Source organism: Papio anubis, chromosome 3 (assembly GCF_008728515.1).
Source record: "Papio anubis isolate 15944 chromosome 3, Panubis1.0, whole genome shotgun sequence".
Lineage (NCBI taxonomy): Eukaryota > Metazoa > Chordata > Mammalia > Primates > Cercopithecidae > Papio > Papio anubis.
The window spans coordinates 117,114,090-117,130,558 of record NC_044978.1 but is presented as its reverse complement, the minus strand read 5'-3'; the positions used below and the strand labels follow the sequence as shown (position 1 = coordinate 117,130,558).

General features: G+C 38.9%; 1 long non-coding RNA gene across 4 annotated transcripts in view; it reads right to left on the bottom strand.

Moving 5' to 3' along the window:
• Positions 1–5,253: 5,253 nt before the first annotated feature.
• The window catches only part of LOC103884404, a 103,470-nt gene continuing 92,254 nt past the window's right edge, over positions 5,254–16,469 (bottom strand). For all 4 annotated transcript variants that reach the window (XR_001902565.2, XR_001902566.3, XR_002522077.2 and 1 more), the window contains 2 exons: positions 8,953–9,077; positions 5,254–5,516 (listed from right to left, as the gene is read on the bottom strand). This is a non-coding gene — a long non-coding RNA (uncharacterized LOC103884404). The remainder of the gene's footprint in view (positions 5,517–8,952; positions 9,078–16,469) is intronic.

The window sequence follows — 16,469 nt, the reverse complement described above, 5'->3', positions numbered from 1 at the left end:
GTCCTGCCATTGCTTGGGCTAGCTAGTAATAGCCTTATGCAGATTACCTCTGATACCGTCACAGGCCTTGATATAACCAACTAAATGTGCTTTCCCTCTAATAGGCAGCAGAGCAGTTTGGCAAGCTGGATTAGCATTGTTGAAAGCTAATAACTGCAACACTACATCCTAAGCAGCTGAATCTGCAATCACCCTTTTAAGAGACTCCTGTAATCGAGCTATAAAATCCGTGTATGGTTCTCTTCACCCCTGTTTTACAGCACTAAGGGAAGGGTATTGTTCTCCACCTGAAGTGATTTTTTCCCAAGCTCTAATGCACACTCCTCTAAGCTGTTCTATGGCATCATCCTGCATGACTACTTGTGCATCTAAACCAGCCCAGCTGCCGACCCCCAAAAGCTGGTCTGCAGTTACATTAATTTGAAGTTAGGCCTGGGCGTTGTGAGAAGCCTGAATGGAAGCTTCATCTGCCCACCAAGTTTTAAATTGTAAGAACTGAGCAGGAGTTAGACAAGCTCGAGTAAGAGCATCCCAGTCAGTAGGAATCATCCAACTGGAAACAGCAACATTCTTTAACAGTCCCATGACAAAAGGAGAACCTGGTCCATATTGATTAATAGCTTGTTTAAATTCTTTGAGTAATTTAAGAGGAAAAGACTCAAATGTAGCTATAATATTTCCCCATTGATCTATAGGATGTATTCTAACAGGGAAATGCCAAGCCTCTAAATCACCCTCTCTTCTAGCTTGCTGAATTCCTGCCTGAATAGAACTGACAGTGGTCACTCAAGGTGCTGCTCAAACAGTCACTGGGGCAACTACTTTTCACCCAGTGTCCTCCAGAAAAGAAATATCTGGAGGATCAGGCCACTCTTTTTTTTTTTTTTTTTTTCCCAAAATAATGAGGGTGTACAGAAGAGTAGGGATGAACCTCTTCCTCCTTTGCTGCTTTAGCTTTAGCTGGCAAACAAACTTGCTCTGTTACTTCTTCTGTTACTTTGTTATACTTTCCTTCTTCTTCATCATCAGTGTGAAAAGGTTCCAAGGTGGAATGAACCAGAGCCCACACTTGTCCCATTGTTACCCTGATGCTTCCAAGCTCCCCTTCTTACTCACCATGGGGTTTGCTTAAGAGTACTGAGGTGTCCTCCAGCTTAGTTCCACATTCTCCAACTGTTGCTTTGGTGACCCTTCGACCTGGGTTCGAGCCTCCACGTTGGGTGCCTCTTGCTGAGACCAGCTCGGTCATGGAGACCCTAACCCAGCAGCACTAGAGGAATTAAAGACACACACATAGAAGTACAGCATGTGGTTGGGAAATCAGCTCACAGACTTCAGAGCTGAGAGCTTCGAACAGAGATTTACCCACATATTTATTGACAGCAAGCCAGTGATAAGCATTGCTTCTATAGATTGTAGATTAACTGAAAGTATTTCTTACAAGAAACAAAGGAATGGGCTAAAATAAAGGGATGGGCTCTGGCTAGTTATCTGTAGCAGGAACATGCCCTTAAGGCGTAGATTGCTCATGCCATTGTTTGTGGTTCAGGAATGCCTTTAAGCTGTTTCCCACCCTTGGTGGACCAGGTGTTCCTTGCCCTCATTCCAGTAAACCCATAACCTTCAGTGTGGGTGTCATGGCCATCACGAACATGTCACAGTGCTGCAGAGATTTTGCTTATGGCCAGTTTTGGGGCTAGTTTATGGCCAGATTTGAGGGCCTGTTCCCAACACAATAGCAAATTCAAGGTTCAATATGGAGTCAGGCACAGTGGCTCATTCCTATAATGCCAGTACTTTAGGAGACCAAGGCGGGTGGATCACTTGAAGTCAGGAGTTTGAGACCAGTTTGACCAACATAGCAAAACCCAGTCTCTACTAAAAATACAAAAATTAGCTGGGCATAGCAGCACACGGCTGTAATCCCAGCTACTCGGGAGGCTGAGGCAGGAGAATCACTTGAACCTGAGAGGCGGAGGTTGCAGTAAGCCAAGAGTGCACTACTCCACTCCAGCCTGGGGATGGAGTGAGACTCTGTGTCCAAAAAAAAAAAAAAAAGGTTCAATGTGAATGAGATGTATAATAAAATGGTTCCTCTAAAATCTTACCTTCTACGGAGCATATATTCTAAGACACTCACATAAAAACCATTTATTGAATATGGTTTTTGAATAGCACCTATGGCCAAGTATTATTCACTAATTAATTCAACAATTTATTCAGTGCATATTGTGTGTCAGGTGCTACTCAGTGTGCAGAGATAGGCACTGCAGACACAAAGATTAAAGAATGTCAAAACACAGGAGGGGAAAGGGCACTCTAGGAAAGCATCTAGATTTAAATTTTATATTACTATTTACTAGCTGTCTGATATTGGACGTTTCCTAAGCATTTTCAGCTCCAGTTATCTTATCTGTAAAAGGGGATAATAAACACACTCCTTATACTATAGGGCTTTCTGAAGATTGTTCTAGTCATTATGTGGAGTGGATAGTAATGAGGCAACACAGGAACGAAGAAGGGAGAGTTAGGGAGCTATTGCAACAGTACTGGGAGAGTCCAGGGTCATGACAGGAGTGGTGGGAAATCAGTAATCAGGATATATTTGGGAATTGGAACGAATATGACCTAATGGGTGGTGGTTAATTTCATGTGGCATACGAGGGAAAGAGCGGAATCAAGGATAACTACTAGAGTTTTGACTGAAGCAACTGTGTCAATGATGGAGTCATTTGATTGGATTGGTAAGACTGCAGATTTCTAAGAGAAAATTGGGTTGTATTTTGTATATGTTATATCTGAGTTACCTATTAGACATTCAAGTAGACTCCAAATAGGCATTTGAACGTATAGATTTAAACTAAAGGGAGTATCTGGAGCTAAAGGCCTAAATATAAGAAACAGCAATGTATTGATGGGGATTATACCATGAGATAAAGTTAATTGATTAGATGGAGAAAGTAGAGAGAACAAAGAAGACTAAGGACTGATCTCTGGATTACACCAACAATCCAAGCTCTGGGATAAGGCAGGGGTCAGCAAGGGAAACAGAGGAGCAGTGAAGTCAAAGGAAAACTAGAAGCATGTGGTGTCCTGTTTAAAAAACTCAGGATAAAGGAATAATCAATAATCTCAAATTCTCCTGAAAGTTTGAGGAAAATAAGTCTTCAGATTTGATCATTGGTTTTGATTAGATGGGGGGTCACTGTTGGCTTTGACAACAGTAGTTTCAGTGGAGTGACACATGTTTCAGCCTGACTGAAGCATTGAGGACAGAATGGCAAAGAAGAGGAAGTGGAGGTGGGTAAAGACGACTCTTTTTTGTGGTGGTGCACACCTGCAGTCCCAGCTATTAGGGAAGCTAAGGCAGGAGAACTGCTTGAGGCCGGGAATCTGAGACCAGCCTGGGCAACACAGCAAGACCCCCTGCTCTACATGAATGAATGAATGAATGAATGAGACAGCTCTTTTAATAAATTTTGCTATAAAGGGAAACAGAGAAAGAGGTCTTGGGCAAAGTGAGTACTTTCAAAGATGGTGGTGATATTTATATTCTGATGGAAATAATCCAAAAAGAAAAACAAAATTGATGATGCAGGAGAAGGGCTAAATGAAGGAGAAAAATCTTGAATAGGCTAGAGGATATGGGATCCCCACATACAAACTGAAGAATAGAGTTTAGACAGAAACCAGGACAGTTCAATCATTTAAGGAAAGAAACCAGATTGCAGAAATAAGGGCAGGGAGCTGGTAATTTGGGGGTTGGAAAGATGAGGAAGTACCTCTTCTGTTTGTTTCTATATACTGAGTAAAGTAAGAATCACAGCTTAGAGCGATGGGAAAGGGAGAAATATCCTGATTTCTAGATACTTTTTCTCCCTGGGGGCCTGGGTCACTTCATGATTGTGTGACCTGTGCAACAGCAGAGGGCTCTGCATCCATAACGGGCCCATGCTTGGTTTAGAGCTCTGCTGTTTCCGGTTTCAAGTTCTTAATCACTTTTGAACATGCAGCCTCCATATTTTGATTTTGTACTGGAATGAACAAATTATGTAGCTACTCCTGCTAGCAGCTTTTGAATCTCTGTCATCAGCATACTAGAATTTCATCAAGTACCTTACTATGGGACTTTTTCAATCATTGTACTGAATCCAAAATTGGTCTTTTTCAAAGAGTAATTAAATGTCCTTCCACACTAAGAAACTTTCTTGAATTGCTTCACTGGTAATTCCTTCCTTCTCTTTTTTTCTTCCTGCAAATCCTATATTCTGGATATTAAAGCTCTTGTAGAATTCTCTAGTTTTCTTAAAATTTTCCTCCCATTACCCTCCTATTTTCTACGTCTTTGTATTTTTGTTCTACTTCCTGGGCAATTTCCTTATCTTCCAGCTCAAATTCTGTCAAAATTTTCCTTCTGTCATATTTTTGGTTTATTCTTTATTTCTTAGGTAACGATTCATGTTTGTAAAGCCTCCTGTTTCTGATTCATAGATTCTTCTGTGATATTTAAGATTAACGTAAATTTTTGTTTAGGTTTTGTTTTCTTTTGCTACTGGCATTTTCTGTTTCTTTTGAATTTTGTTTCTATGTTGTTTTGTTCTCCATCTCTGGCATAAAGGACTCCTCTCTAATGTCTAGTGATCCTTGGTTTTGCATACATACTTAAAAATAAGACAGTAAATGTTATTTGAAAAATGTGTAAGCTGTGTGAAACTTATTGACTGTGGGCTTTGCTGCAAGATGAGTAGATTTCAGATATTTTATTATTTTTTACAGAGTTCCACTGGTTTCCTCAGACAATAAGTTTCCCTGATTGGCTGCTTAGATATATGTAAGTCTGGTAGCCAACATTCTGGAGATCAGTGGAGAAGAGTGAACTGACATCTCACTATTTAAAATACTGTCTTTATTTATTTTCCCTATTTTCAATATGGTGTCTCATTTTTCTTCCTCCTGAGTCCAGAGATTTTTCTGGTTCAACAACTTTATTGAATAAATCTTGTTTTCTGCTGTAGTAACGGAAGGGTCATCACCTAAAGGCACAGAATCGAACGGAGATCTGAAGAGCTAACTGCTCTTTTATTATCACTTAATCCTTCCATTATCCCTATCATCTTTCATATTCACCTATAAAGTTACCAGTTTCTCCCATTTCTGATGATATACTAAATTCCATGGCATATACGAGTTGAATTTTTATTGGAGTCTATATTAGTTTGCTAGGGCTGCCATAATAAGATACCAGAAACTGGATGGCTTAAAACAACTGAAATTTATTCTCACAGCTCTGGAGGCCAGAAGTCCAAAATCAACATGTCAGCAGGACCATGCTCTCTTTAAAGGCTCTAGTGCAGGATCTGTTCCAGGCCTCTCTCCTGGCTTCTGGTAGCCTCAGACATTTCCTGGCTTGTAGATGCTTCATTCCAGCCCTCCATTTTCACATGGTCTTCTTGCTGTGTTTCTTCACATCATCTTCTCTTGGTGCATGTCTGTCTCTGTATCCAAATTTCTTCCTTCTATGAATACATAAGTTATATTGGATTAAGACCAACCTAATGACTTCATGTTAAATGACTAAATCTGCAAAGACTCTTGTTTCTAAATAATGTCATGTTCTGAGATAGCAGAGGTTGGGACAACAACACATCTTCTTTTAGGGGACACAATTCAACCTATAACAGCCTCTCTCCCCCAGTTCTCTTAGGTTTCAACTGTCTCTAGTCTGTTAAATCTGTTAGGTCTTTTCTATATTTCTAGATTTCAAAACTTTGTTGAATATTTCTTCCGTGTTGTCACTTCTTTTCTAGTTATCTTTGTCTTTATATGTTTATTATGCAAAAGAAAATTGTGTATGCTCAATATGCTACACTTATTTTCCAGAATACTTTAAAACTTAAATCATATTACATTAATGCCCAGCTCAACCATCCAATGTTTTCCCATGACACTGAGAATAAAACCCTAAATCTCTATCATCACCCACAAGGATCAGCCCCAGCCTAGCTCTCTGAAGGCATCTCCTAACTCTCTGCCTTCACATGCCCCACTCCTGCCACATGACCTTCTTAATATTCTTTAAAATTGCCAAGCATGTTCCCACCTCAAGTCCTTTGGATTTGCTAGTTTCTCCTCCTTCAAATATTCCTGAGGCTTCCTGCCTCACAAGATTTAGGTTTCTATTCAAAAGACTCTCACAGAGATATAAACTTCCTTGACTATTGTCTTGGTTTGGTTTCTTCCAAAACCAACTCCAAAACCAGAATTGGGTAGAAGGAGTCTATTTGGAAGGCAATCCCTGAAAGCAGAGTAAGGAAATAGGAAAATGAGGCAAGGAAGAGAAGAAATTAAGAGTGTGCTGATGAGTGGGTCATTACTGTGGGCACCTGAGACTTCACACCACTGGAGACACTTAAGAACTATCGCCAACCCCATCTCTCACTAGTTGAAGAGATTGCTTCTGGGGACATTAGTCATCAGTCTGCCCATGTGCTGTCAGAGCTGGTACTGGAGGCAGAGAACATAATAGGCTCCCAATAAACATTTGTTGAAATAATAAATGGAATGTGGAGAATTTTCTGGAGACACCAGGTAGAATAAGTATAAAAAAGAAATCTAGAAAAAATGTTAAAGCATATTATTGATTTAAAAAACTATCTACTTAGTAACTGAAATTAATGGTAAAAAAACAAGCAAAAACAAGCTGGGCACAGTGGCTCACGTCTGTAATCCAAGAAGTTTAGGAGGTTGAGGCAGGAAGATTGCTAGAGGCCAGGAGTTCAAAACAAATCCTGGCAACATAGCAAGACTCTATATCTACCAAAAAATTAGAAAGTCAGTCAGGCATGGTGGCACGCACCTGTAGCCCCAGCTACTCAGGAGACTGAGGCAGGAGGATTGCTTGAGCGCAGGAGTTGAGGCTGTGAGCTACGATCACACCACTGTACTCCAGCCTGGGCAACAGAGTGAGACTGTTTTTTTAAAAAAAAAAAAAAGAGAGAAAATAAGATAGAAGATAGTACCATAGAGTGCTTCTGTTTTTGTTTTTTGTAAATATATTTATGTATATTATTTACAGTACTAATCCTCTGTCCGAAAAAGACTTCAAAATACAGTAGCTTAAATAAGATTCAAACGTATTTTCCTCTAATGTTACATTCAGATACAAGCAGTCTGAGACTGATAGGGCAGCTATCCTTGACATGATAATACCTATCTCTAGACTCAAAATAGTTGTTCCACTCTCTCCATCCCGTCGCTAGTGAAAAGAGGGGAAAATTCGAGGAGAAAAAAAAAAATAGGTCTATTCCCTTTGATTTTTTTTTTTTTTTTTTTTTTTTTGAGATGGAGTCTGTTCTGTCGCCCAGGCTGGAGTGTGGTGGCATGATCTCAGGTCACTGCAACCTCTGCCTCCCAAGTTCAACGGATTCTCCTGTCTCAGCCTCCTGAGTGGCTGGAACTACAGGTGCATGCCACCACACCCAGCTAATTTTTGTATTTTTCATAGAGACGGGGTTTCACCATGTTGGCCAGGATGGTCTCGATCTTGACCTCATGATCCACCCTCCTCGGCCTCCCAAAATGCTGGGATTACAGACGTGAGCCACCGCGCCCAGCCAGGACCATTCCTTTTAAAGAAATAACCCAGAAAAGGCAAGCATTATTTTTACTCATCCCATTGAGTAGAACACAGTCACATAGCCAAACCTAGATCCAAGGGAGCCTAGAAATGCAATCATTCACCAGATGTGCCTAGATAAAACTAAGGAGTCGATGATTAAAGGAAGAACGGAGAATGGTTATTGGTGAGTAAATAACAGTCTCTCTCACACATAAATATACTTGAACATGAACAATTTTGGAAGAATAAGAATTTCTGGGAAGTTAGAATGGACTCCCAGAGGTCTGGATTAGAGAATGGCTTACTTGTTTGGTAAATCATTGTGTATTATTTGGAATAATTGCTGAGTATGTACATGGTACAGTTGGATGTTTTCTCCTCCAAACCTTATGTTGAAACGTGGTCTCCTGTGTTGGAGGTGGGAGCCGATAAGAGACGTTCGGGTCAGGAGGGCAGATCACTTCTGAATGACTTGATGTCATTCTTGAAGTAATGAGTAAGTTCTTGTTCTGTTAGTTCCCAAGAGTTGGTTGTTTAAAACAGCTTGGCACCTCCCCACACCCCTTGCTTTCTCTCTCACCATGTGATCTCTCCCCTTCACCTTCTGCCATGAATAGTAGCAGCCTGAGGTTCTCACCAGATGCCCAACCTTACAGCCAGCAGAGTCATAAACTAAATAAACCTTTTTGCTTTATAAATCACCCAGCCTCAGGTTTTCCTTTACAGCAACACAAATGCATTAAGGCGGAATATTACTTTAGTGGCATTAAACATTTATTCTCACCACAGTCAGATGCAAAATAAAAGTTTAGTTTTTTGGTTACCATAAATGGTCACGCATTATCTCCCTACTGAGTAGCAGCAAAAGGGATAAAATTTTAATTTTTGAATTGTGGTATCTTTATCTCTCAGACTCTTAAAAGAGTGTGAAAACTCAGTCTTTTTTGTTTTATTTTGTTTAAGTATCTACTTTCAAGTCACTCCCACCTCTAGAAACTTTTGCTGAGTGGCATGAAGCTGCATGGATGGCGAGGGCTCATACGCTCTCATGGCACTCTGGAAAGTGGTAGGTCTGCACTAGTCCTTGTCTTCAGATGCATACTGATCCTGACGAGTGGTTGGCAAGGACCCATGTCAGACAATTTACTCTCTGTCAGACAGATTTTGGAGAAGAATGATCAGGAGCGTGAAAGACACCCTGTCTCTGCACATTCACATTGCTGCACCCATTTATTCTGTTGGGGCTGCTCCATACATGTCTCCCTGCAAAGTGATGAACACCCAGCACACCAAAGGAATGGGACAGACATCCTCTGCCCTCAACATCCACTCACCAGAATAAATGTTCCCATGTCCTCAACTGATTTAGCACTTCTTTCCCACAGGATTTCAGCATGAAGAGAAGCAGTCAAGACATGTATATCTCATTGCTTTCTTACTATCTCTCCTTATCATTCACCTGGGGACAGAACAGGCAGATTCAGGCTTTCCTCTTTCTTCCAACCCCTCTTTTCTCCTAGAATAGCAAACTTCATGGCCTAGCCATCATCGTTAGAGGCAGTACCATTTCAAAGCTGGGAAGAACTGCAACAACCTAAGCTCCCAGACCTGATTCTTCGTATGTTAATGGGAGCTACACAATTTGGAAATTCTTTTTCTTTCTCCACTAAGACTAGATTTCAAGATTATTATAAGAAATCCTTTTTGGTAGTTGGAAGTGGCATCGATTTTTTTTTCTACTCTTTATTTAAAAATTGCAAAACTACACAATAGTAGAGAAAATTTTTGAAATGTGCATCATACAGATGCATATAATTGTTTCATCTATAACTCACCTTCTTCTGTTGGACTTTTTAAAAAATAATTTCCAGTTTTATTTTAGATTCAGGGGGTACATGTGCAGGTTTGTTATCTGAGTATATTGCATAATGCTGAGGTTTAGAGTATGATTAAGCCCAAAGCTACCATAGGTAGTTTTTCAGCCCCTTGCTCTTTTCTCTTATTCCCCCCTCTAGTAGTCTCCAGTGTCTATTGTTGCCATCTTTATGTCCATGAGTACCCAATGTTTAGCTCCGATTTAGAACTGAGAATATGTACTATTTGGTTTTCTGTTCCTACATTAATTCATTTAGGATAGTGGCCTCCAGCTGCATCCATGTTCCTGCAAAAGACATAATTTTGTCCTTTTCCATGGCTGCATAGTATTGCATGGTGTATATGTACATTTTCTTTTTCCAATCCACCATTGATGGACACCTAGGTTGATTCTATCTCTTTGCTATCGTAAATAGTGCTGTGACGAACATATGAATACATGTGTCTTTTTGGTAGAATAATTTGTTTTTCTTTGAGAATATACCCAGTAATGAGATTGCTGGGTCAAATGGTAGTTCAATTTCTAGTTCTATCAGAAATCTCCAAACTGTTTTCCACAGTGGCTGAACTAATTGACATTCCCACCAACAGTGTATAAACATTCCCTTTTCTCTGCAGTCTCGCCAGTATCTGTTATTTTTTGACTTTTTAATAATAGCTATTTTGACTGGTGTGAGATGGTATTTCATTGTGGTTTTGATTTGCATGTCTCTGGTGATTAGTGATGTTGAGTATTTTCTCATACATTTGTTGGCCACTTGCATGTCTTCTTTTGAGAAATGTCTGTTTGTGTCTTCTTGTGCTTGTTGAATTAAGCTCCTTCTAGATTCTGGATATTAGACCTTTGTTGATGTATAGTTTGTGAATATTTTGTCCCATTATGTAGGTCCCAGCTACTTGGGAGTTTGAGGCAAGAGGATTGCTTAAGCCCAGGAATTGGAGGCTTCAGTGAACTATGACCAGCCACTATATTCCAGCCTAGGTGATGGAGTGAGACCTTGTCTTTAAAACATACACATAGATAAAATTTAAAGATCCATGGTTTTCATTGTTAAATGCTTTGCATTAAAAAAAACTTTTTTCATTTGGAAAGGGAAATATTATAATTATTTTCGTACTTTAGTTCAAAAACTGAAGTCTTTCACATTTAAAACTGTCATTATTTAGATTTATAATTGACTCACATTTTTATTATTTTAAAAAGTATTTCAAAATTTAACTTTTTCTTTTGAATTTTCTATTTGAAAATATAGTTATCATAGTAAGTAAAAAATCAGAATGGAAATTATATATTCACTGCATATATAATTATACTTTAAAAAAATAGATATAATGGGTTCTGAGTATAAACTAGAAAAAAAATTGTAATGTGATAACATTTGTAAAATTGAACCAAAAATTTTCCCCCTTGAAGTTACCAGATATTCTATAATGTAGCTATAGCAATCCTATAGAGAAATAGTGTTTTTTAAAAAAAACAAAAATAGATCCTACAGATTTTCTTAATGTAATTTTCTGATCTTTTTCTTCCACTTGGTGATCTCAAATTACAAATTATTTCCAATGTTTACTTAGTTACACAACTGTATACCAAGAGTTCCAGATGGCTTTTTACAAAGTTAAAGCAATATTGTTTCTCCTAAACACATTTTATGAAGGATTTAAAAGACAAATGATGCAAATACGTTTTGACAGAGAGACCTAACACTTTGGAATATGTAAATCTTTATTCCTCTCTGGAGTATGTGGGAACGCTCTGGAACACTATTTAAATGACGAGAAAATTATGTTGGGTATACAAAAGCAGTTTAGTAGGGAGTAAGAGAAGTTGAATTCTAATCTCTCTTCTGCTCTAAATTGCTCTGCAATTTGAACAGTTTCTTAACCTCTCTGAGCCTGTCGTCTGATGTAAAACCTGGGAGCATCAGTTTCTCTCTCACGTCACATTGTTGTTAGGCAAAGTTAAAGACTGCATTAATTAATGTTATTTTAACACTATTGGCTTTGAATCAGTAGCTAACCATCCAAAGAGAACTAGAATGTTCATTTGAAATGTGCCTTATTAGCAGCAATATTAAAAGGACCTAATTCATTTGCACAAGCTTAATGGAAATTAGAATTAGAGAAAAGCAACGAGTTTACAAAGAAAGTAATAACAAGAAGAAAATAAGTTGAAAAATACCACAGACTGTTCAAAAGAAAGGCTTGGAGTTATTTAGAAATATTAGCTTTAATTAACCAAAAATGTATATACTAATTATCTGTTAGGAAATTGTGCAGTGCAATAGGCTTATCCAGATAATGTCTACCCCTTCTAAGGATCTGCAAGAGAATTTTTTTAAATTCATGTATTCAAATAAGTAATCTTTTGTAAAATAGTAATAATAATGCCACAGGTTTTTTTGTTGGTTTTTTGTTTGTTTTGTTTTGTTTTGAGAGGGGGTTTCACTCTTCTTACCCAGGCTGGAGTGCAATGGCATGATCTTGGCTCACTGTAACCTCTGCCTTCCAGGTTCAAGCGATTCTCCTGCCTCAGCCTCCCGAGTAGCTGCGATTATAGGCGCGCACCACCACTCCCAGCTAATTTTTTGTATTTTTAGTAGAGACAGGGTTTCGCCATATTGGTCAGGCATGTCTCGAACTCCTGACCTCAGGTGATCTGCCCGCCTTAGCCTCTCAAAGTGCTGGGATTACAGGTGTGAGCCACCACGCCCAGCCCACAGTTTTTTAAGTATTACTTAAAGTCTTATAAAAAGTTAAAAGTTGGGCCGGGCGTGGTGGCTCAAGCCTGTAATCCCAGCACTTTGGGAGGCCGAGACGGGCGGATCACGAGGTCAGGAGATCGAGACCATCCTGGCGAACACGGTGAAACCCCGTCTCTACTAAAAAATACAAAAAAACTAGCCGGGCGAGGTGGCGGGCGCCTGTGGTCCCAGCTACTCGGGAGGCTGAGGCAGGAGAATGGCGTAAGCCCGGGAGGCGGAGCTTGCAGTGAGCCGAGATCGCGCCACTGCACTCCAGCCTGGGCGACAGAGCGAGACTCCGTCTCAAAAAAAAAAAAAAAAAAAAAAAAGGTAAAAGTTGTTGCTATTGTAATCAGATTGAGAATGTGATTTTGGCGGCTAAACAGGCATCTAGCATATTGCTGTCATTCTTTTACTAAGACAGTATCACCAACAGTGGCTTAAGTTGATATGGTCTGCTTTTTTTATTCACACATAAACATGCAGCCTTTTGTTCATGGATGCCCATTCTGTTAGCCCGTTGTAAGATCCCAATTTATGTTCGTGGAACTGAATTGAGCTAACTATACAGACCTTTGACTACCACTTAGTACAGAAGCTTGTGCATAGAAAGCTATCCAGTTTTAATACAGGCCAAAAGTCCTGCAGAATTGCTGCTACTTCTTGCAGACAATTATTTAAACATCGAATGCATTTTAAGTGGTATATAACTAATAAGGCAAGAAATTTATAAGTAATATAATTTCTATAAAAGAGATAGAAAATAGCACTGTAAAAATTTTTTTTCTTCTACTTGTAGGAATCAGAAATGTCTCAAAGTGAGTATAACCCATACAGTTATTATTGGGGAAAAAAATCCAATTCTTAGGTACTTTAGAAAGAAATTAAAGGTGAAGATATTACATATCTAAAGAGAGTGTTTTGCATTACCTTTGTGCACCATTAAGCAACCCAAATTATTTTTGTCAGCCAGTCAACGTTTCAACCATATCTGGCTTCTTGGTGTTTATCCAAATGTTTGTTTTTTTATATCATGTTGACTCCACAGCCACAGTAATTTTTAAACACTCAGTTCCTCTACCTTTGGACTTCGAGGCACTAATATATGGCAGGCATTTCAACAATGTTTTATGTGACAGAAAAAGTATCCCATAGTGCTTTAATATGGAAAATTATAATAAACGGCTAGCATTTACTAAGCACTTATCATGTGCCAGGCACTAGCTTTCACATGTATTATTTTATTTTACCCTCACAGCAAAAAAGAAAATTGAGCATTGGAGAGGTTAGGTAACTTATCCAAGGCCATAGGCTTAGTTAATAAATAAGCCAGAATTCAAACCCAGATCTAACTTAATCACTTGTCTTTCAACATTCAACATCCTGTTATTGCAAGAGCAGTTCATTAAACCTTACAGCAAATTCAGTGTTTCAACAATGCAGTACATGCTGACAAAGACATGGATACCATAGCTTCTTCAGTCTTCTATAGATAACCATTATTTTATCTGTGTTCAGAGCTATAACTGAAGAAGAAGTGGGAGAAGGAGAAGAAAGAAGGGGAGGAGAGAAACAAAAACAAGAACAAAATGAGCAAGAATAGGAAGAAAGAAAGAAGAAATTAATTTAATATTTTTCCCTTGGAAAATAAAAGCTAAGTTCCAAAAATGTATCATTTGGATCATATTGGTTAGTTCTTAAGTTACTGTCTCTCTGATCTAAACTCATCCTTCTTTTATTTTGTAAAGTTGGGACAGAAACTTTGAGAATTGTATTTCCCCTTTGTCAGTTAATTCTTGTTAAAATCTGCCAAAGACAGCTGCAGAAGAAGATTATAAAGCAGGAGGAAGACCAATATATTTTAGAAAGAAATAATATGGATAACAGCAGCAGTAGATAAACTAGGAAATAGAGGCAACAGAAAAATTCATTAAGCAAATAAAATAAATCTTTAAAAATATTAATAAAATCTGAAAACTTCTGGCACAACTGGTCAAGAAAAAAAGAGAAACCATAAAAAACTGAATTGAATAAAAGGAAGAGAGAAGTAGAGCTACAACAGAAATGAAGAAAGAATACTGAGGGTTTCTGCCTCAAGGAATGGCAGATAATTTAGCTCTTATGAATACTCTAACTCCCAATGGAAAATGGAGTACAGACAAAGTAGAAATGTGGGATTATTGGAACATATAATAAAGAAAACTTCCAACATACACAAAACAGATTAGCATAATGAATCTTGAAAGAAGTCAGAACTTAAACACTGGAGGAGAGAACACTACCATAGCTGCCGGTATTTCTGAGATGGCAAAATAAGGCTAGTTCTGGGAATACATAAAGAAGGTGGAAATTGGAACCAAATGTTTCTTCAATGTAAAAAGCCATTGCTAGGGTGAAGCTGACACAAACAGCCAGCTAACAGAAAGGAGCAAACAAAGTTGGAAAATATTCAAAATACATAATGCATAGTGATAGCGCAAGTGTGTGCCAAATGTGTCCTCATACACTGTTTATGGTAATATTAATAGTATACAATCTTTCTGAAGGCAATGTGTCAATATGTTTCAAAACCATAAAAATGTTTATACTGTTTCATAAGGTGATCCACATTTGGTAGTTTATTTAAAGACAAGATTCAGAGATGTGGCCCAAAATTTGCATTCCTAATGGTAATAAAACACATTCAACATGGAAATAGAGACCAATTAACCTGAGCAAGGATTATGCCCAAATCACCTCCTCCAGAAAGCCTTCCAGACAATCTATAATGTGAAGTAGCTACCTCATCTGCGAGCTCCCATTGTCCCCTGCACTTCCCCCTAATTCACCATGCTTACAGTACTCTGTAAGGTGACGGTTTGACTATTTCTCCTATCCCCACCTGATGGTGTGACCCTTGTGTCTTTATCTCTGTATCTTCAGCATCTGCTCAAAGAAGGATTCAATAAATATTAATTGAATGAATTGAGGAAAAAAAAATAAGGAAAAAGGACATTTTTTCATGAAAAAGGCATTGATCTGTAGACATGACAAAAATGCGTAGGGGTAAATTCATATTTCTTTTAATATAAAAAAATCAATAGCTGAGCCTTCCACTTTATGAACAATGTAAGGCCTGTGCTGGGTTTCTTTCATTCACTTTGCCAGATCCACACCACACCCTTCTCCACCCTGGTCTGTGCTACAGGAAACTGACCTGCCTGGACTGTGTCTACTGAATCCCTTGCCCTCTAGATTCCATGAGGTTCTGTCTGTGGGAAGCCTGGTGGCAGATTGGGGTTGATAGGAGAATGAGGTAAGACTGTTAATTTCCTTGCTCCCTGCCTGCTGGGTCATTGGGAATCATTTGGTCTCTCTTTGGGAAGCTTCAGCTCTGGTTGGGCAGTTATCTCCAAACAGCCACCCACTCTGTGCTACAGTATCTGCTCTCTCTCCTTGCTTCTTCAGGCCTAGAAATAATACTGTCTCTCAGGCTGGGTGCGGTGGCTCACGCCTGTAATCCCAGTACTTTGGGAGGCCGAGGTGGGCAGATCATGAGGTCAGGAGTTTGAAACCAGCTTGGCCAGCACGGTGAAACCCCATCTATACTAAAAGTATAAAAATTAGCCGGGCATGGTGGTGCATGCCTGTAATCCCAGCTACTTGGGAGGCTGAGGCAGGAGAATCCCTTGACCCCAGGAAGCGGAGGTTGCAGTAAGCCAGGATCGCGCCACTGCACTCCAGCCTGGGTGACAGAGTAAGACTCCTTCTCAAAAAAAAAAAAAAAAAGAAAAAGAAAAAGAAAAGAAAAGAAATAAAACTGTCTCTCCATCTTGCTAGATCTGACATAGTTTGGTTTCTAAACTCTGCCTGCAGGTTTGTACAAATGTCCTCTTCTCAAATTACCTAGTTCGAATGGGCCCTCGGATTCTTGCCAGAACCCTGACTATTAAAAGGCCTTTGTTCACAATTCTGAATAAGATCTTGCAAAGGGGACAAATTTTATGGTTGACATTAGCATCCTCTAGTGTTTTTTTTTTTTTTTTAATCCAAAGATATAACGGTGGATATCAATAGGATCTTTTAAGGCAGTGTTACTTAGCAGAAATGTGCTAAGAGTTTTACTATGGGCAAGGGTTAATGCTTTTTAAAATCAATAATACAAACTATAGTTAGAAAATAGCATAAAACAAGCTGCTTCATAGCAGAAAAAAAAAAGCTACAAACCAGGAAAAACATTATTGTCAGTTTTC